The sequence below is a fragment of the Erythrolamprus reginae genome, chromosome 5, assembly GCF_031021105.1.
Source record: "Erythrolamprus reginae isolate rEryReg1 chromosome 5, rEryReg1.hap1, whole genome shotgun sequence".
Lineage (NCBI taxonomy): Eukaryota > Metazoa > Chordata > Lepidosauria > Squamata > Dipsadidae > Erythrolamprus > Erythrolamprus reginae.
Window position 1 is genome coordinate 37,787,541 of NC_091954.1, and position 17,941 is coordinate 37,805,481.

Below are 17,941 nucleotides of genomic sequence, written 5' to 3' on the forward strand. Positions count from 1 at the left end.
TACACACACACATGCACACACAGCTCTTCTAAAATTATACATATTCAACCTCATTTACTGTGATAGGAAAAACATACCCAGAGCCCAGAAGGGAAAAAAAGAAAAAAATTCAAATTTTTTCTACCAGTTCTGCGCACCTGACTAGACCTGTAGGAGCCCATCACTGATTATTATAAAGTGTTTTCTTTCCTTTCGTAACTTGAAGAATGTAAGATTTGTGCCTTAAGATCGTACAGGTAGTCCTTGATTTACAACAGTTCGTGAATTGATAATAATAATAATAATAATAATAACATCTAATAAATTATTATTATTATTATTATTATTATTATTATTATTATTATTATTATTATTTACATTTGTATGCCGCCCCTCTCTGAGAACTCAAAGTTACAGTGGCATTGAAAAAAGTGACTTATAACTGTTTTTCATATCAATTGCAGCATCCCCGTGTCACATGATCAAAAATCAAACTAATTTATATTTATGATGGTTGCAGGGACCTGGGGTCATGTGTTCATCTTTTGCAACCTTCTGACAAGCAAAGTCAATGGGGAAGCAGATTCATTCAACAACTGAAAAGTGTTCGGAAACTTCAGATCGTGCAGAATGCGGCCGCGAGAGCTATTGTGGGGTTACCTAGGTTCGCCCATGTCTGTCCAACACTCTGTGGCCTGCATTGGCTGCCAATCAGTTTCCGGTCACAATTCAAAGTGTTGGTAATGACCTATAAAGCCCTACATGGCATCAGACCAGAATACCTCTGGGACCGTCTTCTGACGCATGAATCCCAGCGGCCAATAAGCTCCCACAGAGTTGGCCTTCTCCGGGTCCCGTTGACTAAACAATGTCATCTGGCGGGCCTCTGGGGAAGGGCCTTCTCTGTGATGGCCCTGGCCCTCTGGAATCAACTTCCCCCAGAGATCAGAACTGCCCCCACCCTCCTTGTCTTTTGTAAATTGCTTAAGACTCACCTATATCGCCAGGCATGGGGGAATTGAGACATCTGCGGAGAGGGCGGCATACAAATCTAATAAATTATTATTAAATTATTATTACTAACTCTGTTACTAACTTGACAACTGCAGTGATTTATTTAACAATTGCGGCAAAAAAGATCATAAAATGGGGCAAAACTCACATAACAACTGTCTTGCAACATAAATTTTGGAGTCATTTGTGGTTGTAAGTTGAGGACTATCTGTAGTTTGGAAACCTTGTGAAGTTAGTGTTTTATACTCCAATATTTTTCTTTTAAAAAAGCTACCACTACTTTTCATTGAATGAATGAATGAATGAATGAATGAATGAATGAATGAATGAATGAATGAATGAATGAAAGCTAAGAGAAGAGCATTCTTTGGGCATCGCTAATAGATTTAGATTCCTTCTTTTGAAAGGCTACAATATATGGGCTGAAAAAAATGCAGGCGGCTACTAGATAGTAGCAAGGAGATACAAGAAATTCTAAATTTTGGATGGCATCCAGAGATAGTCTAGATCAGTGCTTCCCAACCTTTTTTGAGCCGCGGCACATTATTCATATTTTCAAAATCCTGGGGAACATTGAAGAGGGGGGGGGGCGGCTAAAGAAAAGTTTGGACAAAAAAAATCTCTCTCTTCCTCCCTTTCACTCTATTTCTCCCTCCCTCATTCTCTTCCTTCCCTTCTTTCTCTCTCTCTATCCCTTTATCTTTCTTTCTTCCTCTTTTTTGCTCTATCTCTCCCTCCTTCCCTCCCTCTATGTCTTTCTCTCTCCCTTGCTCTCTCTCTCTCTCTCTCTTGCTAGCTCTCTCTTGCTTTTTTCTCTCTCTCTCACTCTCTTCCTTCCTCACTCATCTTTCTTTTTCTTTCTCTCTTTCTTCCTCTCTCTCACTCTCTTCCTTTCTCTCTCTTTATCTCTCCCCCTCTTGCTCGCTCTCTCTTTTTCTCACTTTCCCTCTCTTGTTTTCTTTCTCTCTCTCTCTTGCTTTCTCTCTCACTCTTTCTCTCTCTCATTCTCTCTTGCTATCTCTTTCTCTACCCCCTCTTTCTCTCTCTCTTTCTCACTTTCTATCTTGCTCTGTCGCTCTCACTCGTTCTCCGGAGGCTGGTGAAAGTGATTTTCAATGTTGGGTGCGCGGGCCGGCGCGCGCTCTCTCCCCATCCACCTGCCAGCCCGTCCGGAACATTCAAAGTAAGAAAAACCTTCGCCGGCTTACTTTGAATGTGGCAGGGGGAGGGGGAGAGCGCACGCCGGCCCGCGTGCCTGACATTGAAAATCACTTTCGCCAGCCTCCGGAGAACGAGAGAGATCACCTTCGCCGCCTCTCCTGCAGCCCCCTCGCTGAGAGCCTGGGACAAAAGCGCTTTCGGCAAAGGCAGCGGCGAGTAGCCAGGGGCGCGAGGGGGCTAGAGGCGCGGGGGGGTGGTGGCCGCGGCTTCGGGGGTGCCCTTGGAAAAGGGTGTGCAGGGGGGTGTTTTGGGGTGCACTGGCGCAGGCGTGCGTGGCCCCACACCCTCCTGCTCCCACTGCCAGTACCCTCCCTCTGGTCCCCAAAGGACATTGGTTGCTGCCCCCGCCAGGGAAGCTCCAGCTGGGCGGGGCGCTGCTGGTGCCTCCGCCCTGGAGCTCTTGCCACCGCTGGTGCCGCTGCTAATGGCGCCCTCCTCCTCTTGCTGCCGGTGCGAAGAATGAAGCTCTCCTTTTTTCCCGCCTTCCTTCTTTGGGGCCCAGCAGGAGAGCGCCTGCAACAGCAGCATCGGGCAGTAGCTGGGGGGCAGCTGCAAGTGGGAGCTCCAGGTCTGAGGCACCAGCACCGGCAGCGTCCCGCCAAGCTGGAGCTCCCGTAGGAGTTTCGCGGCACACCTGACCATGTCTCGCGGCACACTAGTGTGCCGCGGCACACTGGTTGGGAAACGCTGGTCTAGATCCTGCAACCCAATCCCCTCCAATTTTCTTCTCAGCCATTGTTATTCAGCCATTCAGTTAATTCTTTGATCTGATGACCACAATTTTGCCAGGATTGTTTCTTTCAAGCTTTTCTCATTATTGTCAATGTCCAGACAATTTGTCTTCTGTAGGTATCTGTAGGTATCTTTTTCAATAGCCTTTCCCCCAATATTTTCTTCTCGTCTGCATGATGTGTTCTATTTTCAGTCTTACTGGCAAGGGAAAAAAATAGAAAGGTTTGGAACTGGCCCAAGATCATAGTGCATATTCACATGTCTTCATTGCAGTGTTAGTTCAGAGGATATTCTTTGTATTATCAGTGACCTATCCAATTTTCATTATTGTAGGTTCACTGAACAACAATAGCAAAATTAGTTCTACAGGAGTTTTAATACTCTTTGGTTTGGAATTCAGGTTCTCGGCATACCTGATCCATTAACTCACTTAATAGTAGCTTATTTCTTACAAACAATTTCTTAAAACATGATTGCTTCATTTCTGAGAGAAGTTAAGTAGAATTTTGCAGAAATGTTCCCTTCCCTTCCAGTCCCTAAAGTCTTAAAAAGGAAGAAGGATAATTTTTGTACTGTTTGTCACCTTAATTCCAATATCACAATTTATCTTGTCATACTTGCATGAATCCAAAATTCTTGACCAATAGCTGAGTAGCCTTTAGCTGATCATACACAGCAAAAGGGGAGCATTTGTGCATGGATACATTCAGGAGTTGGCTGCTGCCCAGATGTGTGGGAACGCAGTGGGGTAGCGAAAATGGAGCTCCACCCTAGAGCACTCAATTTGCACTGAAAGATGTTGAAAGAAAATGCAGGGCATACCCACAGTGTGGTAGTAAAAATTTTGGTAGCCCCTCACTGAATACATTTTAATTGCAAAAGGAAATATAGTAAATCCTCAGTTCATTCATTATTCCTACATCATCACCCAGACTAATTAGCCCAAAGCAGGGGTGAAATGTGAAAAATTTCCCCATTGGTTCTGTGAGTCTGGCTTATTTTATGGACCTGGCTTGAGGTCTGGTGGATGTGACTTTGGGTGGGCGTGGCTAGGTGGTCATGTGACCGGATGGGCGTGCTTGGTGGTCATATGACCACATGGGTGTGGCTTGGTACTCAGGTGTCCAGGGGGTGTGGCCAAGTCAATGTTTATTTATTTATTTATTTATTTATTAGATTTGTATGCCGCCCCTCTCCATAGACTCGGGGCAGCTCACTGCAACAATAAAACAATGTACAACAAATCTAATAATTTAAAAAACACTAAAAACCCCATTATTAAAAACAAACATACACACAAATATACCATGCATAAACGGTATAGGCCCGGGGGAGATATCTCAATTCCCCCATGCCTGACGGCAGAGATGGGTTTTAAGGAGTTTATGAAAGGCAAGGAGGGTGGGGGCAGTTCTAATCTCTGGGGGGAGCTGGTTCCAGAGGGTTGGGGCCGCCACAGAGAAAGCTCTTCCCCTGGGTGCTGCCAAACGACATTGTTTAGTCGACGGGACCTGGAGAGGGCCAACTCTGTGGGACCTAACCGGTCGCTGGGATTCGTGCGGCAGAAGGCGGTCCCAGAGATATTCTGATCCGATGTCATGTTACTGCTTTGCCCTTTTTTGACCTACAAAATGAAAATATACAAATTATTTCATGCAATTTATACTTAAATAACATTAAACTAAGCACACAAAACAATAAGAGGCACACAAATACTTATGTAAGAGCAATAAAAGTGTTGTCTTCCACATTGCTTCTTTCCACAATGTACCATGATATATAAATTTAACCATTTAATACTTAAATAAGAATAAAAGAAGTACACAAATACTTACATAACTATCAGTTGTCTCTTGTATTAGCTTTCAATTGTTTGAGGTATTTCCAGCTATCGGGGCCACTCTCCTCATTTCCACTTTTCTTCTTGCCCTTGATGCGCGTATCATTGGCTGAGCAATGTTCTTTGAGCCAACCTCTCACTGCATGAGCAGGGTCCCATTTTGAAAGAGGTGGGCCAGTAACACTTTTTGTTTATTACATTGGAAAGAGTTAGGCGGCTTCTGCACACATACTAAGTTCATTTTTGAAAAAACCCTTTCCACTTCTGCAGAACTTACAGCAACTGTTCTGACAACATCTTTTGCTTTTTTTAATGTTGTCAGGAATTGCATACCTCTTTGAATCTTTTAACATATTCTCCACAAAATCTCTATAGTCATTGATGTTAATCTGGTGCTTGAAAATATCACCAAATGTGCACAGTTGTTTTTCAACTTCTTTCCATGGAACAACTACCACAAAATCCCAGTACTCTGGCACCAAAAACTGTAGAAATTGCAATTTATTTGTGGAGTCTTGCAATTGACTATCTGTTTCTAAATGTTCACAGTCCATCCATTTCTGCAAATTGGTTATGATGCTTCCTAAAAGCCTTTCCCGGTGAAGTCCAACAAATTGATGGTTTTCTACAAAGTTTATATTCTTGAAGGGTTCTGAATTCATTTGCCTGTCAACTTCTCTTTTGTATAGACCCGTAATGGTGAACATATAGCACAGGTTGAGCTCAGGGCTGGTGCACATCCATTTTCCGGCCTTCTGGGCCCACTGGGGATCAGAAAAAAACAGCCTGTTTCCAGCCTCCTGGGGGCTGGGTGGGGAACGGCTGCTTTTTGTTCTTTCCCCACTCCCCTGGAAGCCACCGGAGGCCAGAAATGGACTGTTTCCCATCTTGAAATGGGCGCAATCCTGTCCTCAGACACTCATCTTTTCATTTACATAAATGTCTCATTGGTATATTATATATCAAATGTCTGTTAGTCTAGGGAGCTCATATTCACAGCAAATCCTTTTGAAGAAATTGCTTTTTTCAGAAGAAATTAGGAGGTATAGCTGTTAATCTTCCTTGTGTTGACTAGGCTTGCACGCTGTCTTTTACATGTGTTACATTGTCAGCCCCAAAAGGAAGTGAGGAGAGCATTTAAATTTGTGCTTGTATTCCTGGACACAATTATATGTGATCATTGAAAAAAAAATGCTGCTTGTACTATTCCATGCAGCTTGACACCTAGTATCAAGCTGTCTAATTTTGTCCTCAGAAAATTCTATACTCAAAATTTCCCAACAAACCTAACAACTGCAATAGTGGCTAAGATCTGTAAACCTGTAAAACATAAGGATCCTGATGCACATACATGTGCACAGATACACACATGCCTGCAATAATTGAAAGTAGAAACTGTGGAGCAGCACCTTAAAAAATCAGGCGAGAAAAAGATCTAACATAACAGCCTCTCCCTCCACCCATTTCATAGCCTGATTAATATGTTTGGCAGAATAACCCAGAAAATAACTTTATTTAGCCTGTTTTGAATTTAGAGCTGCATAGAAGTAATTGATCTGCTGTCATTAGGCAGGAAAATCTGAAAGCCTGGGGGCACAATTAACCAGCACACAGCCACCTGCCCCCTCTGAGCTATCTTTTGTAATGGAGAAGAGGGGCTGTGGCATTTTTTGACAAGGGAACAACAATGGGATTCTAAAGTTTCATTCCTGTAGGATTTAACTTTAAATTGGAAAAGTGGGTGAGGAGTGATGTCACCTCTGGTCTACTTTGGCCAAAACAAGTATTCAATGAGGCAGTTGCTTGTTTTAGTCATGGTTCCTGTAGGTGAGGATTATTTGCATCAGGATCTTTTGAAAGAAAGGTAAGTGCTTGGCTTAATGGTTGTGCACAAGCACAGGAAGACCCATCTACATAAAAATTTGGAGATTATGCCTTATTTTTATTTATTTGTCAGATTTAGAACTGTCCATCTCCCTTAGAGAGGTATACAAATACAGAATTAAAGCATGAAAAACCTTGGAACTGCTGGTACACCCAAATCTCATTAATTTGGGGAAAATTGACTCACAAGCAAATGACAAAGGGGAACTGAAAACTAGATTAGAATTAAAAGCACAAGGGGAGAAATTGGAGTGGGGGGCTCATATCTACAAATTCAATCTTGTTATGCAAAGGATGTGAAAACTTAGAATAGAGAACTGATGACTTTAGATAAATTATTATTGGGGATGGAAGAGAAATTGATAAAGGTAATTTACAAATATTTACTAGATTAGAAAATGGAGGAAGAACAAGTCAAAGAGGCAATGTGGTAAGGGCTAACATTTTTGGATATAATATTGAATTGGAAAAGTGGCAAAAGCTGTGGGAAAGAAATAGGAAATTTCTTTCATCATACAAGGAGAATTTTAATCTTATCATGCAGAGTTAAGAGCAAAGACACCAGTCCATCTTTCAAAAAAACCTCAGAAGATGTGTGTTACATTTTTTGTCTTTTAGTGTCATTATTTAATCTCTGCTGCTAATAATATTAGGCCTATATGCCTATAGTTGCTTCTTTTCACACATTGAGTACAGCTAAGATATGATTAACCAGTTAAAAAAAATAAGCTGCTATAGTTTGAATAGATACAACTTGCTAAGTCATAAACTGGGGTTTACAAACCATAAATATTGGATTCACACAAATCATAAACATATAACAATAAGACATAAACATTATGTCTTATTGTTATATATGAATCCTATGTATTCGTCAAAGCACACTAAATGGCTACAAATATTGTATGTTGTTGTTATGCACAAGAGATAATAAAAACAGCTGATTACTTGGCAGTAAGCCTTAGTTTAATTGAGATTATGTCAAAGGAAAAGTGTACCCAAGATTACAACCTAGATTCTAGGAACTGGGATTCCTAACTGGGGATGCAAGACAATATTCCAGGGGGAGAAAAAACTTGGGTTTAGAAGTTTCAAAATTATAAAAGTAATTATTTACGTTTGTAAAGGATGTAAGAGTGCATCAGAAGCATTCTAGGGGTACGGGGTATAGAAAACTTTGGGAACCCTGACCTAGAACATGCTTATATCAATGTAGGTCCTTGTGCAGTTAATGAGTCGTAATGCAGAGCAAAAATCCATAGAATTCTGAGAGTTGAAGTTCACACTTTAAAGTGGCCAAGGCTGAGAACATTGATCTATACACTGATAAGAACTACCTTTTTTATCAGAATCCTGAGCCCAGCAAGTTGAAGAAGTAGGAAAACTGTCACGAACAAGCTTATTGAAGAAATATCAACTGCATACAAATTATTTCCTCTCTGATTTGCAGATCCAAATTTGCAGGGAAATGTAATAAAGCTTATTTTGGTATATTAGAATAGTAATAACACAGCGACAAAGATGAAGGTCTTTTGAAGTTACAGTATTCTGTCTTCTCATTGGAGTGGAAATTATAAATACAAGCTCAGAGAAAAAAATGTTGACATTATATAACACTTTCTGCAATAAAATCTTGAATACTTTGTTCTGTGGTTATATCTAACAATTAGTAACACATTTGACTGTATTCTACTGTATCAGATTTATAAAATCTACATTTATTATTCCACAAATTTTTAAATTTGATCAATTTAATTTAAGAAATGTATTACCTGCTTTAATACATTTGATTTATAAATGTATTGTGGTTCAATGCATGATCATTTATGGGCATCTATCTTATACTAGTTGGGTGTATAACCGGGTTACGGCGAGATGCTGTCATATGAATCAATTGTTACATCCATAATTTTATTTTTGTTACTATGTATAAGACTAAACATAAAATAGATATGTTGATACATTTTAGAAGGTATCAATTCAATGAAGATACAAGCAAATTATATATTTTCAATTTCTGTACCCTGCTTTATTCTGTTTTTTGTTTTATATGATTTATGGAAAAACAAGTCTATTGATCATAAATCATGCAGGACAAGTCAATAATCTCATTCTATATAAATGTTCAGTAAAATGATTTAATGTGGAAGCAGAGAAAACAATTGATTTCATAATTACCAAACTATAACATTTGTAGGTATGTGATACAAGGACTATTTTACTATTACAAAGATTATAAAAACAATTCATTTTCAAAGAGGTTTCAAAAGTTATGGTGGTAAAAATATAGCACTGGTTTGCACCAGTGTAGAACCTCCAGGGTGCAGGGGTGTGGTGGCTCTATGATTAAAGACACTTGGCTTGTCAGCTGGAAAGCTGACAGTTCGGGTTTAAGACCCAAGTGCCACACAACAAAGTGAGCTCATGTTATTTGCCCCAGCTCTTGTACACCTAGCAATTCGAAAGCATGCACATGTGAGTAGATAAATAGATACCACTTCAGTGGGAAGGTAACAGAATTGTGTGCCTTGGTGTATAGTCATGCTGGCCACATGACCATGGAAATATCTCCAGACAATGCTAACTAAGAAATGGAGATGAGCTCCTCTTTCTAGAATTGGAAACAACTGGACAGGGGAAACCTTTATCTTTAGAACCACTGTAAATAATTACTATATATCCCAGGGGAAGAAACGGCTGCTTTAAAGAACTGCAGATGTATTGAATTTGTCCTTGAAGTATAGGTTGAAACATCTTGGAAATAAACAAAATGCTGTAGAGCTCCATTGGGAAAAACAGGGAAAATACTCTTCTTTCACATTATTTCTTTCATATAGTGCATTGTTAAACTGTGAAATCTGCTACCTCAAATGGAGTGGACTACTAGCTTGGGGGAAAAAAGGGGGATTAGACAGGTGAAAGGAGTACAGGGTTATGAGTAATTACTAATTACACTTTCTCGATTTCATTTCTAGTATCTGAATACGTCTGCTTTGGAATTCTAAACAAATCTTTGATGTGATTCAGCACAGCTCTTCTTAAGTTTTTATTCCTCCTACAAGGATGGTAGAAGTTATTCTTCTACCTGTTAAAAGCTGTTTATGGATGATGTGGAAGGTTTAATCAAGTACTGTATTCCACCAATTATTACAAAGTCAAAAAGATTAGATGGTAGTTATAATGTGGAATAAAAAAGAGTTTTGTGTATGCAACATTAACATATTTTCATAAGCATGCAGTTTAAATAAACCAAAGGAAGGAAGGCATAAATAAGGATAAAGATATGTTCAACTCTGGTTGACAAATAGGCTTTGGTTCTGTATTTTGCAGCAGTTTCCTCTCTTATGGGGTCTGGCAAAAACCTTGCAAATGGACAAATTGCAAAATTGGTTTATGATATACAGTATATCAAAGTCTTTTGCTTTGGCTTCTACAAAAGAAAGGATTAAATAGTTTCATCATTTGTGCACAAGACCTTGGCCCGCCCGCTGTCTGTGACTGGTCCGCAGAGGTCGGGGTCCACTCCAGTGTGAGGATGAAAGAGCTCACCGTGTCTGCCGGGACTCCTCCGGTTCCTGCTTTCCTGATGAATCATGAGGAAAGCAGGAACTGAAGGAGTCCCGGCAGACGTGGTGAACTCTTTCATCCTCACACTGGAGCGGACCCTGACCTCCTACCGAGAGCGGCCAAGCACAGAAATAACGCAAACACTTCAGCACAGTGAGTGTGGTGCACCGTATTGTCGTAAAGCAAATAATTGGAGGTCTGTAGAGTGGGTTTGGGTGTTTAGGTCAGGTCACGGTCTGGGTCTTTACAGTATTGGGTAGAACTGAGTTAATTATATTAGTCCGGCCCTCTAAAACCATCCCAATTTCTCATGCGGCCCCATAACAAAATTAATTGCCCGTCCCTGGTCTAGACTAACAGAGTTTGAAATCTATTCATGAAATAGCAATAAAACTTATGATTTTAAAGTAACATAAATCATGAAGGAAATCCAAACTGGAGCTGAATTACTGAAATTTTTATAAGCACTCAAAATCTAAATCGCAAGGAAGATGCCCTTCCTGGTGCAATACAAACTAATATCCTTCCTTTTATGTTTGAAAACTAGTAATACAATATTGGAGATGGGACAAAATCCCTAATTCCCGAGTGAAACAGAAAAAACAGGTGATATAGCACATGGAGTTCTAGGTTCTAAAGGGTGAATGAATCTATGGGACATAGGAAAGGAAGTCAAATATGGTTTAAAAGATGTAATAGAAACTAAGTGGATTGATTCCAGTGACTAGAACTAGCTGATGATACCTGTGTTTCGCTACAAAACTAGGTGAAGGGGCTTGATAAATTGACACTTAAATATTGAAAATAAGTAGTTAAAAAAGGTTACAGATGGTCAGCAAAGTTTCTGTTACAGATGACATTATTTGCATAGCTTAGACTTTCAATTTGTCCCTTGGATGAATTGCTCAAGACCTCCTTGTAAACAACATTCCTGGTTTTTCTCACTGGCTGGAGGATGACCAGGCTGTCAGGTGAACTGACTCTGGAGCATGCCACATAGAACTGGCCATGGGAGAAACAGGCAGCTTCTTTTATGTTTTCCTAATCACATATGTAAACTTTTTCCTGAGGTTTTATTTTACCTCTTTTCCCTTTAACTGGTGTTACAGTAGAAGGAACAGATTCGTCTGAACTGAGGAGGAAAATAAAGGGGGGGGGGAATCTGTCTCTGCCTACCAGCATCCATTGGTATTCATCTGGCTAGTGTCCTGTTAGTGTATGAGAGTTGAAGAATGTTTGAAAACTGAAACAGTTTTTGCTGTGTGAGCAAGGAGAAGACAGAAAGGAGTCTGTGCTGGTTTAACTCAACTGTTCTGTAGTAAAGCTGCTTGCTACTGTGAAAGCAAAAGTGAAATTTATTTATTTTATTTATTATTTGGATTTGTATGCCGCCCCTCTCCGAAGACTCGGGGCGGCTCACAACAAATTGAAACTCCTGCTTGTGTTTTGCATTTGGATCAGATTTCTTTTCAGGTGGGGAGGGGAGAGTAGAACTCCTTAGCATTTAGTTTATTAATAACAATATAAGAAATACTCATGCTACGATGGTTATTTTGAAAAATCCTTTCATAGTGAGCATCTACAAGGCAAGAGTAACATACGCGGCAAATTTCAAGTTTGTAGGCTTTATGGTTCTGGAGATTTCGTGGTTAATGTGTGAGTGGTTTTCACTTTCATACTGCAACAGAGATATAAAATTTGTTTACAGAAAAAAGAATGAAAAATTTTCACTCATCCAGGCATGGACAGATGTAATGCTTTCATTGATATCTCTAATGCTAGGGAGAACTTGAGAATTATAGTTTTCAAAAGCAACAACCCTTCAAAGAAGTTATTCAGTTGCAGTGATTTAATGACCTTGGTATCTGCTAAGCATAGTTCTTCTAGGAAATTTCTAAAATGGCCTGTTCTGACCTTCCTCTGTCAGAAAATGGTGGGAAGTCCAAGAGAATCAGCTATCCTTGATTCGATACTAATCCATAAGGAAAAATTAGAGAGAGAATATATTGAGTGAGATTGACCACTCAATATCTTAACTGAAGATAAAGATAAAAATGGATTTTATTAAATTCCTAAAGAATAATATGTAGGAGAATGGCAAGAAAATTGTAAAGGAGCTACAGATGGGAATTTCTAAAAACGGAATACCAAATTACATTCCCATAAGAAAACAAAATGGAAGATAAATGAAGATTTGCAGAGGATTCAAGTTTATTATTATCACAACCAACATTTTATATAAATCTCATAAAATTTAAACAAATGAGAAGCAGAGGAAGAGTATCAAAAGTGTTTAAGTGCAGTCTTTAACATACTAAAAAAAGAAACAAATATCAGAAAATGCTAACAGTAGCATATTAATAACATATAATATATTGAGTATTAAGAGGTAAATTAAGAAATCCTGCAAAAGTTTATAAAACATAACATCCCAGAATTTGAGATAACAGTAAACCTCTATAAAACAAAAATATTTTTTTTAAAAATCAGTGTTTGGTAGAGGGACCTTAAGTATTAATTAATTAAAATTTGAAAGGAATTGATCTCCATTTCCTTTAAAGAAGAAAACAAAATGTCAATAGTAAAAAAGAAAAAAGTGATTAGCCCACTGCTGTTATTTTCTAAAAATAAAATGTTTTTCCTCAGAAAATGGTGAGAATGAATACAAAGCCAGAATTGACATGAATTTGACAGAAATTTGGTCAGGGAATGTTTACTTCAAATATACAGTACCTACATTTTTGGATGAAATAAATAGCATTGCAGGGTTCTGAAGGAATTGATTGCCTGACTATACTCTTGTGTTTTAATTGCAAGGAATTCTATAGCACTTGTGAAGTATCTTGTCATTGGTGGATAAAAAATGTCTCTGTTAAAAAAAAAAGGAAGAAAGAGATCTAAGCAGGGGGGGCTACTGCCCAGATGGAATGGTGGTGGTGTGGGGAGACACAGTGGGGTAGTGAAAATGGAGCTCCAACCCAGAGCATCCAATTTGCACTGAAAGATGTTGAAAGAAAATGCAGGGCATCCTGCAGAAGCTATGCCCACAGTGTGGTAGTAAAATTTTTGGTAGTCCTTTACTGGATCTAAGAAACTACTGTACAAATGGATCAGTCTCACACTGATGAGATTCTGGAGCAGTGCATAAAAAGATAAGTACAGAAGAACATTGAAAACATTGTTATTACCAAAAATCAGGAAAGGTTTGTCAAAAACAAATATTGCCAGATAACTTAGTTAAAAAACATTGTTAATATCCCTTGTCCCTTCATAGATGAAGGGAACGTTGGAAATATAATTTGACTTCAGCAAAATATTTGATATTTTCTTTGACATTTTGATTAATAAGCCACAAGATGGTTGATATGTTAATTAAGTTGCTACATAGCTGGCTCAAAAATTGTATTGAAAGAGCACTCGATAATTATTCCTCATTTACCAGGATGAGTTATTGAATAGTGTTTCAAGGTTCTGTCCTGAGGCCTTTGTTCTTCAATACTTTTATTAAAATGATTTGGACAAATGTATGAGGGGAATTCTTGTTAAGCTTGCAGAAGATACATAACTGAAGTGATGTGTCTGCAAAAGCAAATAAAATTTCAAGTTGTATTATCATTGTCATCCTTCAGTCTCGGAAGACTATGGCATTGTGCTCTGGAAAGTTCCTAAAACGGCATGTAGTGTGGCTAAAGAGGCCAATCCGAGAGTGGTAATCCCTTCCATACTGAGGGCAGATCCATTCTGTCCCCTACTTGGCCCATGGATTTCACTGGTTCCGGGATTGACTCTTTACTTCGGCCTGCCAAACAATGGTCTCTTTGAAATGGAAAAGGCCATGCTGCATCTTTAACCTCCAAGCTGAACGATCAAAAGTCAAGGTTTCCTAACTGTTAATATATCCATTCCCAAGACCTTCAGATCCCTTTTACAGATTTATTTATTTATTTATTTTATTTATTAGATTTGTATGCCGCCCCTTTCCGTAGACTCGGGGCGGCTCACAACACAATAAAACAATTCATGACAAATCTAATAATTTACAATTTAAAATTGTTAAGAAAACCCCATTTTTAAGCAGACATACCTACAAACATACCATACATAAATTATATAGGCCTGGGGGAGATATCTCAATTCCCCCATGCCTGACGACAAAGGTGGGTTTTGAGGAGTTTACGAAAGGCAAGGAGGGTAGGAGTTCTAATCTCTGGGGGGAGCTGGTTCCAGAGAGTCGGGGCCGCCACAGAGAAGGCTCTTCCCCTGGGGCCCGCTAACCGACATTGTTTAGTTGACAGGACCCGGAGAAGGCCAACTCTGTGGGACCTAATCGGTCGCTGGGATTCGTGCAGCAGAAGGCGGTCTTATATTGCAGCTGTGGTTTCCCCCTTGGGCGCTTTCCCTGCACTAATTCTCCATACAGGAGATCTTTTGGAGTCCGACCATCAGCCATTCTCACAGTATGCCCAAGCCAGCATAGACGTCACTGTTTCAATAGTATATATACAGTGATCCCCCGCTCGTTGCGAGGGTTCCGTTCCAGGAGCCCCCGCAACGAGCGGGTTTTCGCGAAGTAGCGATGCGGAAGTAAAAACACCGTCTGCGCATGTGCAGATGGTGTTTTTACTCCCACAGCGCTAGCGAGGAGCCGAAGATTGGGGGCGGGGCGGCTGTTTGCCGCCGGCATGGAGGGCTTCCTAGCAGCCCCCCAAACCCGGGTTGGGGGTCCGGGGGGCGCTGGCTCTCGGCGCTTTTGAGCTGAGTCCGGAAGCGAATTCGCTTCCGGACTCAGCTCAAAAGCGCCGATAGCAAGCGGCAAGGAACGGCTTGTCTCGGCGCTTTCGAGCTGACCGGACTCAGCTCGAAAGCGCCGAGACAAGCCGTTCCTTGCCGCTTGCTATCGGCGCTTTTGAGCTGAGTCCGGAAGCGAATTCGCTTCCGGACTCAGCTCAAAACCGGCGATACCAAGCGGCAAGGAACGGCTTGTCTCGGCGCTTTCGAGCTGACAGCTCGAAAGCGCCGAGACAAGCCGTTCCTTGCCGCTTGCTATCGGCGCTTTTGAGCTGAGTCCGGGAGCGAATTCGCTCCCGGACTCAGCTCAAAAGCGGCGAGAATGAACGGCGTGGGCGGGCGAAGGGCGGGCGGCAGCGAGGAGTTTGCGTGGGCGGTGGGGAAACTCCTCGCTGACGCCAGCAAGAGGGGGAAGACCCAGGGAAGCCGCTGCCATCTACGCATGCGTGCCCGACACGCATGCGTAGATGGTATTTTTGACTTCCGGGTTGAAAAATAGCGAAGTACCCTGTTCGCAATGGTTGGGGACGCAATAAACGGGGGATCACTGTATATGCTAGAAATTCCAGCACATTCCAAGACTGTGCTATTTGTCATGCCAGGTGATGCCAAAGATGCTTCAGACAGCGCATATGGAAGGTATTTAACTTTTTCTCCTACTGTGTATAAAGGGTTCAAGACTAGCTGTAATATAAGAGTGTGCTCAGAATGCAGGCTCTATAGACTTGGATCTTTATATCAATAGAAGTTTATATGGAATACACTGGGCCGGTAAGATCCTATTTCAATTCAATTCATTCTATCCAATTCTGGACACCACCAAATAAATTGGAACAGATTCGGAGAAGAGCAAAAAGGATAATAGAGTAGAGAATAATTCATATGAAGAGTGTTGGAGGAACACGGTACACTTAGCTTTGAAAAGGGATAGAGGGTAGGAAGATGTTATAGCACTTTTAAAGTATTTGAAAGGGTGTCATCCAGAAAATCAAATTCTGTTCTCTAGGGCTCCTGAGTTCAGCCATGAAACAGTGGATTTAAGTTATAGGAAATTTTAATAGGACAACCAATTACACAGTAAAAGTAATGATCTCTTCTTTGCAAAGACCTTAATGTAAAAGGCATAGAGTCAGGGATATTTAATTTGGGTTCCTGGTCTGACCAAGGGATTGGACCTAATGGACAGATATTACAGCTGTGTGAATTTCTAACTCCTCTTTCTCCGAGACGTGTTGCTTTATTTATTTATTAGATTTGTATGCCGCCCCTCTCTGAAGACTCGGAGCGGCTATTATTTGTCTATCCAGCTTTTCCTAATGATAGGGTTGGTCGTGAAATACATTTTTGGGGTTAAATTCAGAATGGCTTCATACATGATGATTTTATATATTAAATAATCAACTCATCAAATAAGATATATATGGTATGCCAATTCAGAGCAATCTTCGTGGAAGTTTATATTTAATATGCAGGCGTACTATGCTTTAACTGCATATTTAACTATATTAAATGTTAGAAAATCTTAAATAATCTATGTTCTAAATGTATTAAGTATGTATAGCTATATTTAAGGCAAATACTAATATTCTACTTTATGTTCATAAAAGATCTTTATAATCTGAATCTAAAGCAGACATTATTAGTATTTGCATTAAATGTTACTTGATGGCTAACTCCAAGATATATTTAAATTTGTAGGTGTCATTAAATCTAACATAATTCCTGTAAAAATCATGTACCATAAACACTACATTTATATATACCATGAAGATTCCAGGGATTGTATAATGCATATTATAAATTTTTTAATATGTGGTTCCTGAAAGGAATTTGGTAAACATGATTGTAGATTATTGAACTTTCAAATGAGTGTCTAATAGTGTTCTTCCTTGACCATTAAGATAAGATATGGTTTAAAACATTAGAACACAGAACCAGGATGAAAAAGAAAGTGGAACAGTTGAATGTTTGTATCAGCATTAACTAATTGAGAAATATGTTCTTGCAGTGATCTAAAACAGCATTTCCCAACTTTTAAGAGGGCTGGTGAATTGAAGTTCAGACATCTTAAATTTGACAAGGTTGGGAAACAATGAGCTAGAATAGGAAGTTTTCACCATTTTGTCTGAAACTCCCGAGTGCTTTGTTTTTTAAGCTACCACGTGTACCTCAAAGATTTCCTCCCATAGCTTCCTTCCTTGCAATGAAGACTGTTCAGCTGGCCCACAAAGCTCTAACTTTCAACATCTTTTTGGGCTTCCCAGGGTTGATCCCCGACAACTTGTCTCCTTCCTATTTGGATTCTTCCCCCTCCCGTTTTGAAACAAAGGCGCTCTACCTGCAATGCATTCTGCCATTGTTTCAGCCCTCCTTCCTCTCCCCAAGTCTAAAGCCACTGACTCATATAAACGGAAGACCCGGCCATTTTCTTTCCTTTCTTTGCCTTGCAGGTTTAAAAGAAAAAGAAAAAAAGTCTGCGGACCATGAAATCTCCCAGCAAGTTAAAAGCTTGCAGATTTGACCCGTCCCCCGCCATCAGGAGAGACAAGGCTTTGGGAAGAGCCCAACATGGCCTACTTTCTTTGCCCGAAGAGACGGAAGGGAGAGGGAAGGACAAGTCTTTATGGCCGGCGCTAAGGAAAAAAAACCACCTTTCAGACAATGGCTACGGGTTGATGAGCCAAAGGAAAAAAATGGCGTTGTTTCTTGATAGAGGGGAAAGATCAGACGAAGGGCGCCTTGTTTCCTCTTGGAGGGTCTTCTTTGTGTGTACCGGCCTCCAAAGGGACATAGAGCGCCTCAGACCGTTTCCCCGTGAGGGAAAGGCTTGTCAGGGCGAAGGGTACTTTGGTGCTTGAGTTACATCGTACACTGTGCTCCGGCCATCCCCGGAGCTTGGCGCGTCCCTCCTGCAAA